We start from the raw sequence: 18,442 nt of genomic DNA on the forward strand, positions 1-18,442 counted from the left end.
CCAAATCCCCAAGTCAGCCCGTCCCAATCAGCCAGGGCCTGTTTGAACTTTATGAAGGGAGAGTGATAGCTCAAAAGAAACAATAACAATTTTTTTTAAAACTTGTTGTTTGGAAAAAGTTAAGGATTCTGTGTGTCTGCCATCTAATAATGTGGCCCAATCCTAGTCATCACCCTTACATGGTATCAGGATGTGCTCACAGCTCCCTTCCACCTCCCATTAAAGGCCCCACACACAGGGACCGGACTAGCCAGGGAGTGGTTTCCAGCTCCAGCTAAGGAACTAACACAGCCTTCGGGAGCCAGGCTGGTTGCCAGCTCTCTGGCCTGCCTTGCCTCTGTGGGCAAGTGCACGGGCCAGTTCTTCCTGGGTAACCCAAATGGGACATAAACTAATTCAAGAAACGCCCTGTTGTCTCCTGTTTAGCTAGAGCCAATAATAACACACGGATTCCAGGCAGCTCTCTCATGGAGCCACGTGGCTGCCCAGCTCTAGGCTCCCACCCCCCACCCCCCCCCACCCCCCCCCCACCCCGCCTTTCACCCAGACTACTGCTTTACCTTTCGCCTTGAGAGCAGATAAGTGAGACAGAAAGCAGAGCAGCTTATAGGGAAGACATCTGAGAACCTACTAGGTGTCTGACAGAAGAAGAGGGTAGAGAAGGGTTAAGGATGGAGTCCTTTTCCTCCAGGCACTAACTATCTGGTAGAGTGGCCGAGAAGTAAAATTAATATATTGGAATAATTAGTAAACAAAACACGTCTTCTAAGACCACCCACTATGACACCCCTCTGGGGTTCCCATCGCCCTAGCCTTATTTTGTTAAAGGGAATTTAGACATAATCCTATTCATGCACTACCCCCACCCACAGTTTATAGATGAAGAAATGCAGGCCTAGGGAAACCAAAGTAAACTGTCTAAGTCTCAGAGCCAGCAAGGAGTGGAGTGAGAACGTGAAAGTCAGTTTCTTGTCCTCTCTTTCATTATTGGTTGGGTCTCTCTCTCTCTCTCTTTTTTTTTTTTTCCTGTTCATTTAAAAATATCCCCCCTATGCTAAGAGACCACCTTGAACTTGAAAGTCGCATGAAGCTTAACTTCCAATATCAAATAATAGCACTTCTCCCCTTGTTTTCCCAAAAGGGTACCAGCCTCCAGTCCATGCCAGCAAATGTCTGGGTTGTCTGGGAGGGTGAGAAGGCCGCCCTCAGCCCTTACAGAGCAGATCTGGGGGCTGAGCTTCCTGGCCCAGGAATGTGGTGTTGATTTTTTTTTCCCTGAGTGAAACAAGGATCAGGAAAACTTGGGAACTTTCCTTCCATCTCTGCCACTGACGTGTCCCGGGGCCAGAAGCCAAATCCTTAATCTTTGCCATTCCCAGCTCCCTCCTTGGAGGAAGTGGGGCTTGTCTTCTTAATGGAAACTTGTGGGGACGCCAAGTCCTCAAACAACTGGTCCCCAGGCAGCTCACATACGGGCGTCTCCCCTCCTCAAAGAGTTAATCTTCGCTCGCCCGTGTGAAATGCTAACCCCCCAGCACTCTCTCGCAGCAGAAACCTAACTGTCATTTTCTCAGCCCAAGCTGGTCTCTCGGTACACGGACAAATGAAAGGTGGGGAGGGGAGCGTGGAGAAAAGTCAGGTAGCACATGTCATCGAAGGAGAAAACAGAGTTTTGGAAAGTGGGTCAGAGGTTAAGAAGTAAAGTGAGGCCGGCGACACCTCTGAACAACGTACCTTAGAGCCACCGAGGACAGACAGACCAGGGCACAGGGTGGTCACGCTTGCTTCTCCTTGGGTCGCTCCACCTTGGGTCGCTCCCAGGCTCCCTCCACCCTCTCCAGGCCCAGGTAAGCCGCCCAACAGGCTCCGAAGCAGGAAGTGGAAGTTGTATGCAAATTTCTACCCTGGCTAGGAAGCCTCCGCTCCAAAAATCTCCCTGTGGGCAGTGAATCAACAGCCGCTGAGAAGTCACTTTATTTCTTAAAAACGAAACCTCCTTCATTCACTAGAAAAGGCCACTGGCCAATTAGACTGCTTTTTTTTTTTTCACCACCCAGCTAAATAAGTGCTGAGGAATGTCCCCACTGCCCTGGACCTGAGCGTTGTCACAGCAGCCTGGCCAGAGACGGTGCCTGGGGAGGGCGGTGAAGTTGGGTGTTAAGATGGGTTGATTATTCACCAGCAGCACCAGAGGAGGAAATTAGGGGCCAATTGATCGTGGGGAGGAGTGTGAAGCAAGAACTTCTTACTCTCTGTGTTTAAAGCATCGGCATTTGCTGCCCTTATTACAAAGGGAGGGCTCACCGCCCATCCCCCCATGAGTGCGTGAGAGCCGCACTGAGCGTATGCCTGCTTCATCTACAGGCATGAAAAAGTGACTTTAAAGAAAACACACATACAGTCCTCCTCTGACTGCATTTTTCATGACCTCGAGTTTATTTTCTCACCTTTCCTTCTCCTTGTTTAATCAGTACCTACAGAACTCATTGCCACAGGAGATGCTGGAAGCAGGAGGACAGGGACAGCAGACTACAATGGGAGCTGAGATGGTCGGGGCTCTGGAGTGAGAGGGACCTGGGTGGTTGCTGGGCAGGCGCGCTGCGCTCCAGGTTGAGTCCCAAGGGGCAGCACATTCAGGGGGCCATCTCTACCCTGAAGCAAGGGGATGGGCCCAGAGGCCCCCTCTACAGATGGCCAGGTTCTGCTCAGGTGAGCCGTGTGGAGCCAACTGCTCTATGTTCTGCAAGCAGAGGGAATGTTTTTAAAACAGCATATTCAGACTGTATACATTTTGGTGTATCCTTACAATGGAATATCACACGGCTGTTAAAAATAAATATTTATTTCTACATACTAACATGCAAACGTGGCTCACAGATTTTATTTATTGAAAAACATGCTCTCTGCTGTATAGCACAGGACATTATGTCTAGTCACTTATGATGGAATACGATGGAGGATAACGTGAGAAAAAGAATGTGTATATATATATGCATAACTGGGTCATTTTGCTGTACAGTAGAAATTGACAGAACACTGTAAACTAACTATAATGGAAAAAATAAAAATCATTAAAAAAAGAGAAACATGGTCTCATTTTTGCCAATAGATTTGAAAGATAAATATACATGTATATGTATATTTATATGTTTGTTTTTCACCCCTGGTCCCAACACCTAAGTACACTGCCCAGAACATAGCAGGTAAGCACCACATATCTGCCAAATGACCAAAAATAACAGAAATGTATGGAAGAATGCAAACCAAACTGTTCAGTTGTGGTTACCTCCAGGGAATGAGATTGAGGGGAGCGTGGTAAAAATAGAGGGCTTTTATACTATTTACACATGTGAGTTTGATTCCTTTTCTCACAACAAGAGTGTAGTACTTTATTCATTAAAAAAAAGATTTACGGAGTTCCCCTTGTGGCTCAGTGGGTTAAGAACCCAACTAATATCCATGAGGATACAGGGTTTGATCCCTGGCATCTCTCAGTGGGCGAAGGATCTAGTGTTGCTGTGAACTGTGGTGTAGGCTGGCAGCTGCAGCTCTGACTTGACCCCTAGCCTGGGAACATCCATATGCCTCAATGCGGCCATAAAAAGAAAAAAAAAAAAAGAAAGGATTTAAAAATTGTGCTTATTACCCTGGGCTTGAACTTTCTGCCTCAAAATTATTACTATAATAATCTTTTTTAGTTTAGGGGAAAAGAGCAATTTTTTGTGTGGAGCCGTTGGTACTAGGATACTTTGAAAAAGCTATTGGTACTAAGAGATGAGAACAGAAAAGAGAAGAACAAGAGGAGGAAAAAAAGAGGGAGAGAAAAGAAAGACAGGGTGAAAATATTTTTCATTTCTCTTAGATGCCCTTAAATGGATTCGGAAAAGCTTGGAAGATGCTTCTGACAAGTCCTGTCTATGGAATACAACCCATCAGGAAGCGTAAGAGGAATATTTTTTCCATTTCTCCCACCAACTATTTCCCCAGATGTGGGCCTAAGGACCCTGAGGGAGGACACCAAGCACTGGGGTGCTGCTTTGAACTGCTGGTAGCTGCGCCTTTCTCCTGCCTCAGTTTATCCTGAGCAGAAAGGCAGCACTCAGAAGAATGAGTTAATGCTCCTACCTAGGAACCCTTGCTGGGGCCCCACTGAAAAGCCACCGGAGGATGTAAAGTGTTTACAGATGGTGTCCGGAACTCAAGGAACTTCTCTGAACATGCCTGAGGGGTTATGGGGAAAAAGGGATGACAAGGGAAGTGCCAGGGAGCCTGCAAAGGATCACCTCCCATTGCAGGAGTCCCCAGCGGTGTTTTCAGGTAAATACATACATCCTTTCAGCTGCCACAGCAGGAGAGGAACTGTTCATGGAGGACCTACCACATACTACTTGTTAGTGCATTTAATCCTCTGAATGCGTCTATGAGATGCCTTTACTACTGCCAGGCCCACTTTACCTTTGAGAAAAATCTGAAGCTCAGAGACACAGGGTAACTTCTCCAAGATCACACAGCTAGTCCATAGAGAAGGATTCCAGAACTGTCTCACTGCCAGGTGGATGTTACATCCCCTTCCCTGTTTGCCCTGCTCTGGTCTGTTCTTCCTCGACACTTGGATGAAGCACAGGTGACTTGCTTTCTTTGCATGATTCTTGACAATACTTAAGGGGGGGCAGGTGTGGGCACTTAAAGGGTGGGGCTGAGACTGTGTCAGTTACCATGGTGCTGTGTTTATATGCTGATGGCTGCTGTGTTTATATGCTGATGGCTGCTGTGTTTATATGCTGATGGCTGCTGTGTTTATACGCTGATGGCTGCTGTGTACAGAAAGGGCAGAGCTGTTAAGGGTCAAGCCCTCTCCCTCCAGTTAAAATTTAAGAGGAGAGGATTGGTGTTTGCCACATTCTAGAGTTGCTCAGTATTCTTGCAAAAGGCATAATTAGGTAAAGGTCAGCTCTCCCCACCTTGGTAAACAAAGCCAAACCAAACCTTTTGGACCCAGCACTCAGAACTCTCCATTCTACAGCATTCATCTATGAAAAAGGAGGATATAAAGAAAAAAGAAAAGATCCATTCCTTGGACAAAGCTTGATTTTTCCATTTTTAAGTGCTGTGATTTCAAGTGCCGAAAGGGCAGAGTGGAACAATGACACACCATGAAGAAGAGAAGAAAACTCCTGTTCTGAACTTTCCTGAGAATGGTCCTCATTCAAAGCATCCCGAGCATTGGCTAATTCTCCCCAGTACTCCCTTCTGGAGGCGCATCTGGGACAGAGGCAGGAAGAAATGCCCAGGCCCCCAGTGTTTGGTGCTGTCTTTTCATGTCACTCCAGTCCCCCATCCTTTAGAGAGCAATTGCCTGATTCCAGACATGTGCTCGATGCTAGACATGCAAACTGAAAGATTCTCAACATGTCCTTGTATCTTTCTCAGAAACAAAAATGATGGAGGTGCAGGCAGTTCCAAATAAACTAGCTCTATTAAAGCCACAGAGTCTGTGGTGGCTTCTTTCCCATGGCCTTTGTGAGCTGCTTCTGGTCCAGAGGGGCTGCCAGACCCAGGCAGAAGCCAGAACCCATCACTGTCCTCCTCCTCCCCAGTGGGCCCTTGGACCTGCCCTACGGGTCCTAGTGGCCCTTCCTTCTCAGGGAGTTCCCCTCTGGACCTGGTTCCTATTCTGTCAGCTGGTTCAGTCAGGACTTCACAGAGCTAGCAAAGAGGTCTTAGTAACACAGACTCTTACAAGGAAAGGAGTACCTATCAATCTTTTTTCTTTTTTTGGGGTCTTTTTTTGTCCTTTTAGGGCTGCACCCACAGCATATGGAGGTTCCCAGGCTATGGGTCCAATGGGAGCTGTAGCTGCTGGCCACAGCCATAGCCACGAGAGATCCGAGCCTCATCTGTGACCTACACCACAGCTCACAGCAATGCCGGACCCTTAACCCACTGAGTGAGGCCAGGGATTGAACCCGCAACCTCATGGTTCCTAGTCAGATTCGTTAACCACTGTGCCACAACAGGAACTCCATTAATCCTTTTTTCTTTTCAAGAGGTTCCTCGTTCAGATTTATCTTCCCTTGCAAAGAGCATACTGGGAACAGCAGATTTTGTCAAGCTACAAAAGCTCTGTCATTCCATTTCTTCCAGGGCAATGGTGCCTATTCCCCCTACATTTGCAGACTTAAAGGGGGACACTAACATTCTGGAAGCGTCAAAGATTATCTCCTCAAGATGACTTTCCTCAACTAGATCCAAATTTGGTGGCAGCACCTCTTGCTAAAAAAATGATTAAGTTCTAAAAACCTGGGCTCCCCATTTATCACCATCACAATAATGACAGCCAACCTCAGTACTTGTTAAGTGCCAGAGGTGTTCTAAGAACTTCGCCTGCGTTTATTCACGCTGTGTTCAAGATACCCCTATGAAGTAGGCACTAGGTCGGCTACCATTTATTGAGTATCTACTATGTGGCAAGTGATTTTCATTATCTGTATAATGAGGTGGAGAAATGTATTCACCAGAACTCCAGACAGCGTCTTTCCATGAGAGAAAAGCAGATAGAGACCAGATTCTGCTTCCTGTGGAGGCCGAACACAGCAGGGCAAGGCAGATGAGAGAGAATATTTGGAGACAGAGGATGAGAAAATAGCACGAGCCCCACCGAGGAGATGGAGACGGCAGTGTGGGCGTGAGAGAGCAGGAAGGGGTCCCCTGCCCTTTGAGAAAGTCTGTGATCGATAATCCTATGTTACTCTCCAAGCCCTCCTTACTTAGATGTACTCAATTGTTTGACTTCTGGGCAGGTTACATTTACAATTAGGATGGTTACTATTTAAAAAAAAAAGAAAAGAACAAGTGTCAGGGAAAACTTAGAGAATTCAGAACCCACATGCACTGTTGGTGGGAATGTAAAATGATACTGCCTCAAGAGTTTCCGTTGTGGCCTAGCAGGTTAAGAACCTGACTAGTACCCATGAGGACATGGGTTCAATCCCTGGCCTCGATCAGTGGGTTAAGGATCTGGCACTGCTGTGAGCTGTGATGGAGGTCTTGAATGTGACTGGGATCTGGTGTTGCTGTGGCTGTGGCATATGCTAGCAGGTGCAGCTCTGATTCGAGCCCTAGCCTGGGAACCTCCATATGCCATGGGTGTGGCTATAAACACACACACACACACACACACACACACACACACACACACACACACAAACGGAGGCAGCCTCTGTGGAAATAGTATGGTGATTCCTCAAAAAATTAAAAAGAGAACTACCATAAGATCCAACAGTTCCACTTCTTGATATATACCTAGAAGAACTGAAGGTCTCAAAGAAAACTGCAAGAAAAGAAAGTAGGTTTTTTTTTTTTTTTTCTTGTCTTTTTAGGGCCCCACCCGACACATATGTAAGTTTCCAGGCTAGGTGCTGAATCAACTGGAGCTGGAGCTGCCAGCCTACACCACAGCCACAGCAATGTCAGATCCCAGCCTCATCCACAACCTACACCACAGCTCATGGCAATGACAGATCCTTAACCCAATGAGTGAGGTCAGAAATCAAACCCCCATCTTCATGGATACTAGTAGGGTGCTTAAATCGATGAGCCACAATAGGAACTCCAAAAGCAGGGTCTTGAAGAGAAATTTTCGCACCATGTTCATAGTAGGATTATACACAATTGCCAAGGGAGAAGCAACCTAAATGTCCATCAATGATGGACGAACTGATAAACAAAATATGGGAGTTCCTGTGGTGGCTCAGCTGAAACAAATCTGTCTAGTATCCATGAGGATGCAGGTTCCATCCCTAGCCTCGATCAGTGGGTTAAGGATCTGGTGTTGCTGTGAGCTGTGGTGTAGGTCCGAGATGCTGGCTTGGATCCTGCATTGCTGGGGCTGTGGTGTAGGCCAGTGACTGCAGCTCCCATGCTATCCCAAGCCTGGGAACCTCTATGTGTCGTGGGTGTGGCCCTCAAACGACAAATAAAACAAAAAAACAGATAAATGAAACGTGGTATATACCTGCAATGGAATATTAATCAGCCCTAAAAAGGGAAGGAGATTCTGACATGTACTATAACTTGGACCAACCTGGAGGACAATATGCTAAGTGAAATAAGCCAGTCATAAAAGGACAAATCCTATACGATTCCACTTACGTGATGTACCTAGAGCAGTGAGACTTGAAGGCAGAAATTAGAAGAGGGGTCATCAAGGGCTGGGGAGAGGAAGGAATGAGGAGTTAGCTTCATGGGTACAGAGTTTCAGTTTTGCAAGATGAAAAGAGTCCTGGCAATAAATGGCAGTGATGGTTACACAACAATGTGAATATACATAAGGCCATGGAACCAGACACTTAAAAATGGTTAAGATGGCAAATGTTATTTCATCACAATGAAAATAAAATAACAAATCCCCCAAGCAGCCCTTCAGGGTGGATTTTATTCCCCTTCTTTTGCAGGTGAGGCAAGGACGGTGCACAAAAGGGAGGTAGCTTGTCAGGGCTGCACAGCTGGGTTTCCAATTAGAGCTGACTTCCCTATTGCCCCTCCCTGGCACCACGCTGCCCAGTACCACTGGGGATGCAAGGTGAGTGAGGGCATATGCCAAAGCCACACAGATTCGTCCCCTTCCTGTTCCCTTTCCCCTCTCTCGACTGTCCTTCCCCCAACACTGCCTTTTCCGTATCCTTATCCTCTCTTCTGCCTTTCCCTCATCAAAAGATGCTCTCAGGGAAAAAAAGCGATTGCTCATTTATACCTCAATTACATGATGTGAATTTAAATCACTGTGCTACCCCTCTGAGGGGTGCTTGCATTTTAAGCCTCATCACTCTCTGTGAAATGAAAGCCCTTTTTCCACATTAAAGGAATTTCTGGCATCAGGGAGCAAGCAGGAAAGCATTGGAGAATGGTGGTGGCAGGTAGGATAACTATAACCCAGAAAAATGCGATAAATGATGGACACTTTAGGTGCAAAGTTAGAAGGCAGGTATATTTTACGGACAGGCTGATGTCTCAAAGATTCACAAAGATGTGCGGTGTGGTTAGAAGGGAGATAGGTAGACAGTTCTCGGTAAGCCTTTCCCATGGAGCAAACCCCGCTGCCTGACCTCCAGACTCCAAATTCTTATTTGTCATCAGAACTGGGTACATCTTAGAAAAGGGAATCTAGAGGGTTAATTTCCTCAGGGTATCATTTCCCTGACAGCTCCTGATGCCCCTTCTCTTCCTGTTACAGTGTGAAACATTAGTCTAAAGCAGCTGGGTGTGGTAGCTGGAGCTCTCTGCCCAGAGAGTCTGAGCCCATTCCTTTGGTGTCAAGAGTGTCCCTCATGAGGAGTTCCTGTTGTGGCTCAGCGGGTTAAGAACCTGATGTAGTCCCCGTGAGGATGTGAGTTTGATCCCTGGCCTTGCTCAGTGAGTTAAAGACCCAGAGTTGCTGCAAGCCATGGTGTAAGGCTGTAGATGTGGCTTGGATCTGGTGTGGCTGTGGCTGTGGCACAGACTGGCAGCTGCAGCTCTGATTTGACCCCTAGCCTGGGAGCTTCCATATGCTGTGGATGCAGCCATAGAAAGAAAAAAAGAGAAAAAGAACATCCTTCGTGAGTGCACTGATGTAGCATGCTGTGAAGAACCTCAGGCAGCTCGCGTGGATGTGAATGGGTCTTTGGGGTGCTCAGCCAAGAACGGGACACTCCTGGGAGTGGAGAAGACGTTACCCCAACAGCATCCGGGTCAGGAGCCTGGGTTGCAAGTCTGGAGCCTGGAACTAGTCCCTCTGCTACCTCCTGCCATCTGAGTTACCTCAGGGAAGTTCTTAACGTCTTTACACCTTGGTTTCGTAATCCGAGTAATGGGAGTCATAAGGTTTCTCTTTCATGGGTGATCCAGGCTCCAAGTGCACCGAACCTGGCTCCTGCCTTTGTGTAAAGAAAACATCTCCTTTCTGCCACGGGCATGAAGCCTCTCCCCCAGCACGGAGCTTGGTGGATGGGGACAAGGGTGGGTTTTGCATTCTCAACCAGGCACCAATTGCATACCTGTACACAGCAGCCCTGAGAGACTGTTATGAAGATGAGCTAAAATGACCTATGCAAAGTGTCTGGCATTGTGCTTGATAAATATTAGCTACTATTATAATAATAAACATTAAATAAGTGCATGACTCAACCAAGATCCCAAGAATCAGTTATTAGCCAATAATGTAAGGGAAAAAAAAACCCTCAACCAAAGAGTAGATAATATGGAAATATTCATACGTAGCCATGACACATTCTAGTGCTAACAATTAAATAAGGGTGTATTGTAGGTTAGAGAATTTACTGCAAATCAGAGAATCCAACCACATGGGAGAATCCAGTTGAGCAAAAACCGAAGGTCCAACCATATACCTCTTGAGGGCTTTGCCTGTCCAGGACCTGGGAGAGAGGGCACATCCTCTAAGGGGAGGTGCACTAGTCTGAGGGAGCACCTGGCCGGCTCGACTCCCTGAAGATGGGTTAGCTCTGGGTTGGAAACAGACAAGCAAAGAGGCTGCTCCCGACTGTCAGTGAGGCTGATGAGGATGTTGAAGCCATGAGACCCTGACAACCCGTGAGACACCCCCGCCCCACCTCTTTCTCTCTCCCCACCTCCCCCACGCAGTGGAAATATCAGCAGCCTGGTGAACACTCAGACCCTTTGAGAGGCTTCATTTCCAGGAACTTGTGAGGCTCAAGCCCTCACATGATTATTTTAAAGAAGTGTTACTTGGCATTTGGGTGAGAGGCAGCAAGCTGGTGCCAACACCTTGGGAAGGAGGTGATGTTTGTCTTTGACCCCCTTTCACTAGTCGTTTCCCTAGGTTCTGGCTACCCCTCTTTTGGGGTACCATCTTCCCATGAGACGCCACTCATGGAGGGGCTGCAGCCTGGTCTGTACACCTCCTCACCGGCTCCTCGTCCAGGCCTCCCAGCGTGACTGCCACCTCACCTTTTGCCCTCCTTGACCCTTTCCGGCCACTGATCCAGCCAACCTCTGCCTTCCTGGGGCTGATGAGGCAGACAGGGAGTAGGAAATGGATGCTCAAGGCACTTCCCCAAGGCGACGAGGCCAGTGCCTGGTGGAGCTGGGAATTCAACCTGTGCAATCCAACTTCGGGCTCTGAGCTCATGGCCCCAAGTCCTCCAGACTTTAGAAACCATCCTTCCTTTAATGAACAAATAGAATGCCTTAAGTCCATCTCTGCATGCTGTGGGGAGTCCAGAACCTTCCCACCATTTCCAAGGGCTCCTGGGTGGTGGAGGCTGAGTCACATCCTCCTGGCTTATTCCCACTTACATGCTTGATCCTTCCAATTCTCTTGTTTCCAACATGTGGTGTCCTCGCTCCCCTTCCCTCACCCAGTACGAGAACACAGTCCCCCACTGATTCCCCAAAGCACATCCCAGATGGAAACCAGCCTGTTCTTAGGCACTGAGGATGCTTGGTGACAACAGAGGGTCACCATACCACAGCAGGGCTCAGGAAAGAGCTGCGAACCCAACATGCAGCATGACTCTTCTGCACGTCCCATGTCCCATCCTCTCTCACACACCCTGCCTAACAACCAGCTATGTCCTGCGTGCCAGGGACCTCACCTGTGTACACTCTGGCCCAGGTTTAAACTCAGTACCCACCCCTTGGGGAAGAGGCCTGCACAGGGAGTGCTAAGGTCCAGAAGGAGGAGACTCAATGGGGACACAGTCTGGCAGCCCCACACTGTGGGTGCTGGTTAGTACAGGCTCTGGAGGGCTGAAGCATCACTTCCTGACTCCACTTTCAGGGCATTGCACTTGATGCCACAGGGCGTCATAGCTTGAAATCACCTATGGTGTTGGTGGAGGGGGGAATAGATACACATTGGAAACCGGCAGACATTTCAGTCTGCAGATCAAACTTAGAGCTTGTTTATCAGCACACCACTGGCTCATGGATGCCTCCCAACACACACAGACAGAAAGAGCCCAGACTGCAGCCCTTTAAAGCAGCAGTTCTCAGGTTTTGCTCTACATTAGGGTCACCTGAGAGTTCTGGTGGGGGACGGTCGGTATTTTTAAAAGTTTCCGGGGGAGTTGCTATCAGTATGTTTAAAAGTTTCCTGTGGCACAGCGGAAACAAATCCGACTAGGAACCATGAGGTTGCGGGTTCAATCCATGGCTTCCCTCAGTGGGTTAAGGATTTGGTGTTGCTGTGAGTTGTGGTGTAGGTTGCAGATGTGGCTCCGATCTGGCATTGCTGTGGCTCTGCTGTAAGCCGGCAGCAACAGCTCCAATTAGACCTGTAGCCTGGGAACCTCCAATATGCTGCGGTGTGGCCCTAAAAAAAAAAAAAAAAAAGACCAAAAAACAGAGTTTCCTGGGTAATACCAGCACACAGCCAAAGCTGCAAACCAATACTCTAAAGCATCCCTTATGAAAATCTAGCATACATATAAATTGCTAGGGGCTCTTTTTTTTTCTTTTTACAGCCACACCTGCGGCATATAGGAGTTCCCAGACTAGGGGTCGAACTGGAGCATAGCTGTCAGCCGCATAGCTGCCAGCCTACACCACAGCCACAGTCACAGCAACACCAGATCCAAGCCACATCTGCGACCTGTGCCACAGTTTGCTGCAACACCAGGTCCTCAACCCACTGATTGAGGCCAGGGCTCTAACCTGAATCCTCATGGAGCCTATGCCCTGTCCTTAACCTGCTGAGCTACAACAGGAACTCCTGCTTAGGGCTTTTTCAAATGATAGATGCTGGCTCAGTAAGTCTGGGGTAGGGCCTGGGAGTCTGCATTTATAACAAGCTCTCAGATACTGCTATTCTGCAGACCACAATTTCAGTAGCCAAAGTCTAAAGCACAAGGCCTGATGGAAGTACTGATGTTCTGAGGACCCTCAGCTTTGCCTGCCATGGAGAGGTTTTCACTGGAGTTACCTTTCTCCTTAAGCCCTGACTTTAGCCATTTGGGAAGCCTCTTCTGATCCCTTTGACCCTATTCTGGGTAATGGGGCACTAAGTGTCCCTTGATATTTGAGGGGAAATCTGCTAATTCCTACCACCTTATTCTACAGATCACTTCCGTTCTCCTTCTGGTTGATGCGGGGGGTGGGGGGGTGGGGAAGGGGAGTGCAGGGGAGACTGGCCTTCCACAACCAAACTAGCCATTTTTCTTCCGCTCCCACCCCGTCGGCGCATCCTCCACCTCTAGAATTCAGACACGCACCCACAGTGATTTATTTTTATGTATCATTTGTTTTCCTTTCCCGAGACTTCGGCAGACTCGGTGATAAGGCCCCTGAGGCGGGTGTGAATGGCCCCGCTTGGGCAGGTGTAGGATGCGAACAAGGCAGGACGTGCAGAGGATGGGTCAGGCCGAGGAGACTGGGGGCGGGAAATCCACGAGTCACACAGGCTCTTCTTATCCCTCCACCCTCCGCCAAGAGAAACACAGGAGACTTGTCTCAGAACTTAAATGATGGTGCATCTTTCACTGTTGGTTGTGTAAAAATGTAACTAGAGATGAGTGAAACTGCTCCTCATGCTTCCTCCAGCGTGGACGTTCTTTCAGGCTAACAAGTCTTTCGGTGCTAAAAGTCTCCATGAAAGAAACCTCCCTTGTGTTTCTACAGATGAATCTCTGGACTGAGGTGACCCGATCTGACGCTCAGAGTCAGGGTTCTGATACCCACGGCGGCCTCACTGAGGGGACCGCCCTTGACAAGATCCTGTTTCCGTGTGAGGTGGTTCCAAGTTCCCATTCCCAGGCCTGCCCCTCCTCCGCATCGTCCCCTAGAGACTTGTGTCAGGCTGGTTCCTCATCGTGAAGAGAATATAGCTCTAAAGTAAAATGGCCCCCATGTCACCCAGCTCCCTGAAAGCCTCAGAGCTGTGTCACAGGCTGTGCATTCTGCTGAAACCTGTCTCCAAGAGAAGGCCTCTGTTTCTGGCTTGCGAGAACATTCGCTAACATTCTGCCCACATGTGAAGCTGGCGAGTATCGCCTCGCCTCGCGTGGTTTGGTTCTTCTGAGCAAGGGTGTGGTATTCCCAGGACAGCCTGGAAAGCCCCAAGGCTCCCTGCCGTTTGCAACAGCCCTTTCCTTGCATATCTACTCCCGGGGGGATTTCTGACTGGCCTCACAGCCACCCCTCACTCGGAAGTCCTGCTCCCACTCAACCTCCCCCAACTTCGGGAAGCCCCTCCCCCACCTGTCTGTCCTTCCCATTTGCTCAAAGGGCCACAGCCACAACTCCACTGCCCCTAACAGATTTTAGCTGAAAGTTGAGGGACGATAGAGGGAAGATGCAGCCCAGAGCAAACCAAGTAAGCAATTTAAAATCAGCTATGAGGCGGGAGTTCCCGTTGTGGCTCAGTGGGTTATGAACCCGACTAGTATCCATGAGGATATGGTTTTGATCCCTGGCCTCGCTCAGTGGGTTGAAGAGCCAGCGTTGCCGTGAGTTGTGGTGTAGGTCTCAGATGCGGCTCGGATCCCACGTGGCTGTGGCTGTGGTGTAGGCAGGTAGCTGTGACTCTGATTCAGCCCCTAGCCTGGGAGCTTCCATATGTTGCAGGCATAGCCCTAAACAGCAAAAAAAAAAAAAAAAAAAAAAGTAAAATAAAATAAAATCAACTATAAGGCATTCTAATTTCACTGGTGAAAATCTCATTGGTCCCCTTAGGGCCCCCAGACTATGGTGGTACAGACCTTGGCCACCTTCTCTCCATAAACATCTCTCTCTCCTTTCAGGGCCCTAGATTCCTATCTTGGCACCATCCAGGGAAGACAATATTCTTGCTACTTTATCAGGCCAATACCACCTAGTTTCTTTTCTTGGTGGTAACGTTCTCATTCCTGAGCACTGAAAGGGAGCTCACCTTTCACAGCCAAACATGTCCTAGCAAGGTCGTTCCATAAGCAGCCATCCACGACTAAGATCAATACCATTCCCTAAGTGGCAAAAGAGACCATCATTTATCTTTGGTAATGATTTTTTTTTCTTTCGGTTACATGAGAAATTTGAAGAATTACAATAAAATAGGAAACTGTTTGCTGATGCCTCAAAAAGTTAAATATAGAATTTCTATGTAATCCAGCAATTCTGCTTCTGGATATAAAACCAGAAGAACAGATATCTGTTCACCCATGTTCAGCGCAGCACTATTCATAGTCGTAAAAAGGGGGAAAGAGCCCAAATGCCCTGGTGGGTGAATGGATACACAAAATGCAGTGAATCCATAAAATGGAATATTATTCAGCCTTAAACAGGAATGAGGTACTGATACACGTTACCACACAGATGCACCTGGAAACATTACCCTAAGTGAAGAAAGCCAGACACAAAAGAACAAATATTGCATGACTGCTCTTCTATGAGATGCCTAGAGAGGTCAGGTTCATAGAAAGAGAAAATAGAATAGAGGTTTACCAGGGACTGGGGGAGGGGAGAATGAGGTACTATTGTTAAGTGGGTGCAGTGTTTTTCTGTTTGGGATGATGAAAAAATTCTGGTAAATTTTATGTTAGGTGTATTTTACTACAATTAAAAACAAAAAACAACAACAAAAAAAACCCCAAACAAATGCGGAGTCTCGGCTCCTTCATCTTCCACAGCCTCAGGCCAAGCCTTTCTCATACAAGGCCCTGAGGAGTGCCAAAGGGGATAGGTGAGGGCTGAGGGCAGGGAGAGCTGGTTACTGCAGCACAGAGACAGGAGGGGCTGTTTTGCAGATTCTGCTTCTCTTCAGGACTCAGCATCAACGCTTGGCTCACAGGTAAGCCTTCCTTCTAAAGATCCCAAATGTTTTGCTGTTTTCTGTTTTCACCTGTCTTTTGATTGGGTTGAAGCCAGCTCCCTCCCTGGGATTAATATTCACAACAAGCAGCAAGCGATTAATTGAACTGGTTGAAATTTATTGTGCACTCATCTTTACTCCAAGCCAGCTTCTGCTGGGTGTTTATTTTTCATCACTGATGCATTGCACACGCACACGACAGCCCCTAAGCATCTGAATTTAAAGCACATTGTGTGCAGAATTCCTGCTGCCCCTCTTCCTCTGGCCCACCCCCCTGAAATCCACAGAGCCCTGAGTTCCACCCCCCATCGTGGAGAAGGGAATTCTTGACTGCTGGCCTCTGGGAACATTTGGGAGCCTTGAGACAGATTAAGATTTGGATTTCATGCCTGGCGCAGGGAGCTGGTGACTCATTTCATTTCAGGGGGCTTCGAGTCAATGCATTCTAACTCTAACGTACAAGCATATCCTACCCTACCACCAGCTGTCGCAAGAAACAAGCAGTCTGAGCCTGCGCTCTCGGCTGCTCCATCCTCGCTCAGGGTTGCTCATGGGCCACCGGGCATTGGGGAGCTTCTCCACCCCAAGCCCTCTTCTCCTGCCTTACCCCACCTTCTCCTGCCTCACCCACCCCACCCCTGCAAAGTGACTGTCTGGAGCGGGCTCTTCTTTGGGTGCCTAACAAGGCAGAACAAAGGCCCGCGTGCTCAGGGACTTCCATGTGGAGTGTACAACAATTTCAGAGCACAAATGGAAAAAGAAAAAAAAAAAGAAGAAGAAAAGAAAAAAGAAGGGTTGAAAGCTCTAGCTGGCTTTTATCAAACCAGGACTTGTAGCTCTCAGCTGACAATCAGCCAGCAGCTAAAACCCCCAAGGGACAGTTCTTCCTCGCAGCTTGTGTCTGGCTATTAGCTACCAGCAGCCTTCTGACCCTTTTTTCAGGAAAGTAACAGCTGGCAGCTGACAAAGGCGCTGGCAGAGTGGGCAACTTTTGCTGCTCTGGAAACAGATAGAAGATTGGCAGGAAATAAGGCATTTAAAATATGAGGATGATCAAGATTTTTCACTTGTTTTTCTTTATTATGCTTTTGGATTCTGGCTCTGATTACTAAAATGTATTATGTGCTAAGGAGCTTTGATGGCTTTTTTCTTTACTTTCTTTTTTTTTTTTTGCAAAGCAGATACATACCCCAGCTCTTTCCCTATGGCTGATGCCAACCCAGATAAAGGTGCCTTTCACGAGTGTTGTCTCCTTAGCTGTCTTTAAAACAACTGTCAATAAACCAAGATGATCAGCTAATGGCCAGGAGCATAAAGGAGCTTAAACGTGGGGCACACGATGGATTAAATCCCTGCTTTAGCGTCTCTGAGCCTGTCAGGCAGGGCCTTCTTGGGTGTTTGTAGCCGTTGAGGAGAAGTGAAATTGGGATAACATGAGGTATAGCTGGATTCACTAGCAGTGGGTTGGATCAATTTAGCTTCATTTCTCGCTTCCATGTACCACCCAGCCCTCCATTTTTCTGTCCGACAGGGTAGAGGGGGAGGATATACAGCAGGAGGCCCCAACTGAGGATGAGTGATTATGAGAGGGGACAGCCACCCTTGGAAGAGTGTAATTACACAGAGTGGGGATTTGACACTTTAGCCACTTCAGCTCTGGTTCCTTTGCCTGTGTCCCCCTTCACAGGGCATGGCACTTCGGGGTTGTGGCCCAGACACTCTTTGCTATTGCTGTTTTTATCCTGGTAATAATATTACCATCTGCTATCATAACAGTTGACTTAATGTGGAAAATTTTAATTGAGACGTAGAGGCTCAATGTACTGCTTGTCCAAAGAGCACCAGATGGGTGAGGACAAAAAGTCTGGGTTCTGAAGGCAAGTGGCCAATAGAGAAATATCTAGAAGGTCAAAAGAACTAGACTGATGGAAGAAGTATGTTTCCATTACAGGCTTAAATGATACACATATACATGCATTTTTGACTTGGTAAGCAGAGAATTTTCAGAACACTGAATTCTATTTCTTATGGTCTTGCCTAAGAAAAAACTGAATCAACATTGAGAGGAAGCTTATTTTTCAAGATGGCAGGCTGCACAAATGAGTTTCTATCTGCTCCCTTCCACAGGACCATCAGAATGCTAACGAGGGAATATGAAAAAGGTATAAATCACAACATAAAGAGAACTGAGGAGGAGGAATCAATGGATGGTGGGAGAAGGTAAGGCAGAGGATAGTTGGTTTTCTAAATAGGTCTTCTGTACCATTTGTTTTTTAAATTGTGTAGATATATTACTTTATTATTATCATTATTTTTTGTCTTTTTCTCTTTTCAGGACCACACCTACGGCATATGGAGGTTCCCAGGCTAGGAGTCCAATCGGAGCTATAGCTGCTAGCCTACACCACAGCCACAGCAATGCCAGATCCGAGCCGTGTCTGCGACCTACACCACAGCCCAAGGCAATGCCAGATCCTTAACCCACTGAGCGAGGCCAGGGATCGAACCCGCAACCTCATGGTTCCTAGTTGGATTCGTTTCCGCTGTGCCACTACGGGAACTCCTAGATACATTACTTTAAAAAAAAATTTTCTTTTTTTATGTTGGAAGGGAGCTTGTTGTTGCCTTGTTCCGACTCCT

The 18,442-nt window shown here is 47.6% G+C and overlaps 1 protein-coding gene and 1 long non-coding RNA gene across 6 annotated transcripts in view; one reads left to right on the plus strand and one right to left on the minus strand.

Annotated features, from left to right (window-relative positions):
- Positions 1-1,808, minus strand: part of TRAF3IP2 (TRAF3 interacting protein 2) — a 53,631-nt gene extending 51,823 nt beyond the window's left edge. For all 4 annotated transcript variants that reach the window (XR_014807078.1, XR_014807077.1, XR_014807080.1 and 1 more), the window contains exon 1: positions 1,735-1,808. The gene's annotated coding sequence lies outside the window, so the exon portion shown is untranslated. The remainder of the gene's footprint in view (positions 1-1,734) is intronic.
- On the plus strand, positions 1,709-18,022 carry LOC106508921 (uncharacterized). Of its 2 annotated transcripts, XR_014807333.1 has the most exons (3): positions 1,709-1,847; positions 3,863-4,317; positions 17,930-18,022. It is a non-coding gene; the product is annotated as an uncharacterized LOC106508921 (long non-coding RNA). The 2 variants fall into 2 exon arrangements; XR_001306066.3 differs by lacking the exon at positions 17,930-18,022 and having other exon boundaries at positions 3,863-5,040.
- The last annotated feature ends 420 nt before the right edge of the window (positions 18,023-18,442 follow it).

Source organism: Sus scrofa, chromosome 1 (assembly GCF_054392235.1).
Source record: "Sus scrofa isolate SSC_HxYL_T2T_F1_AM1 chromosome 1, Sscrofa_HxYL_maternal_Yorkshire_Landrace_v2.0, whole genome shotgun sequence".
NCBI lineage: Eukaryota > Metazoa > Chordata > Mammalia > Artiodactyla > Suidae > Sus > Sus scrofa.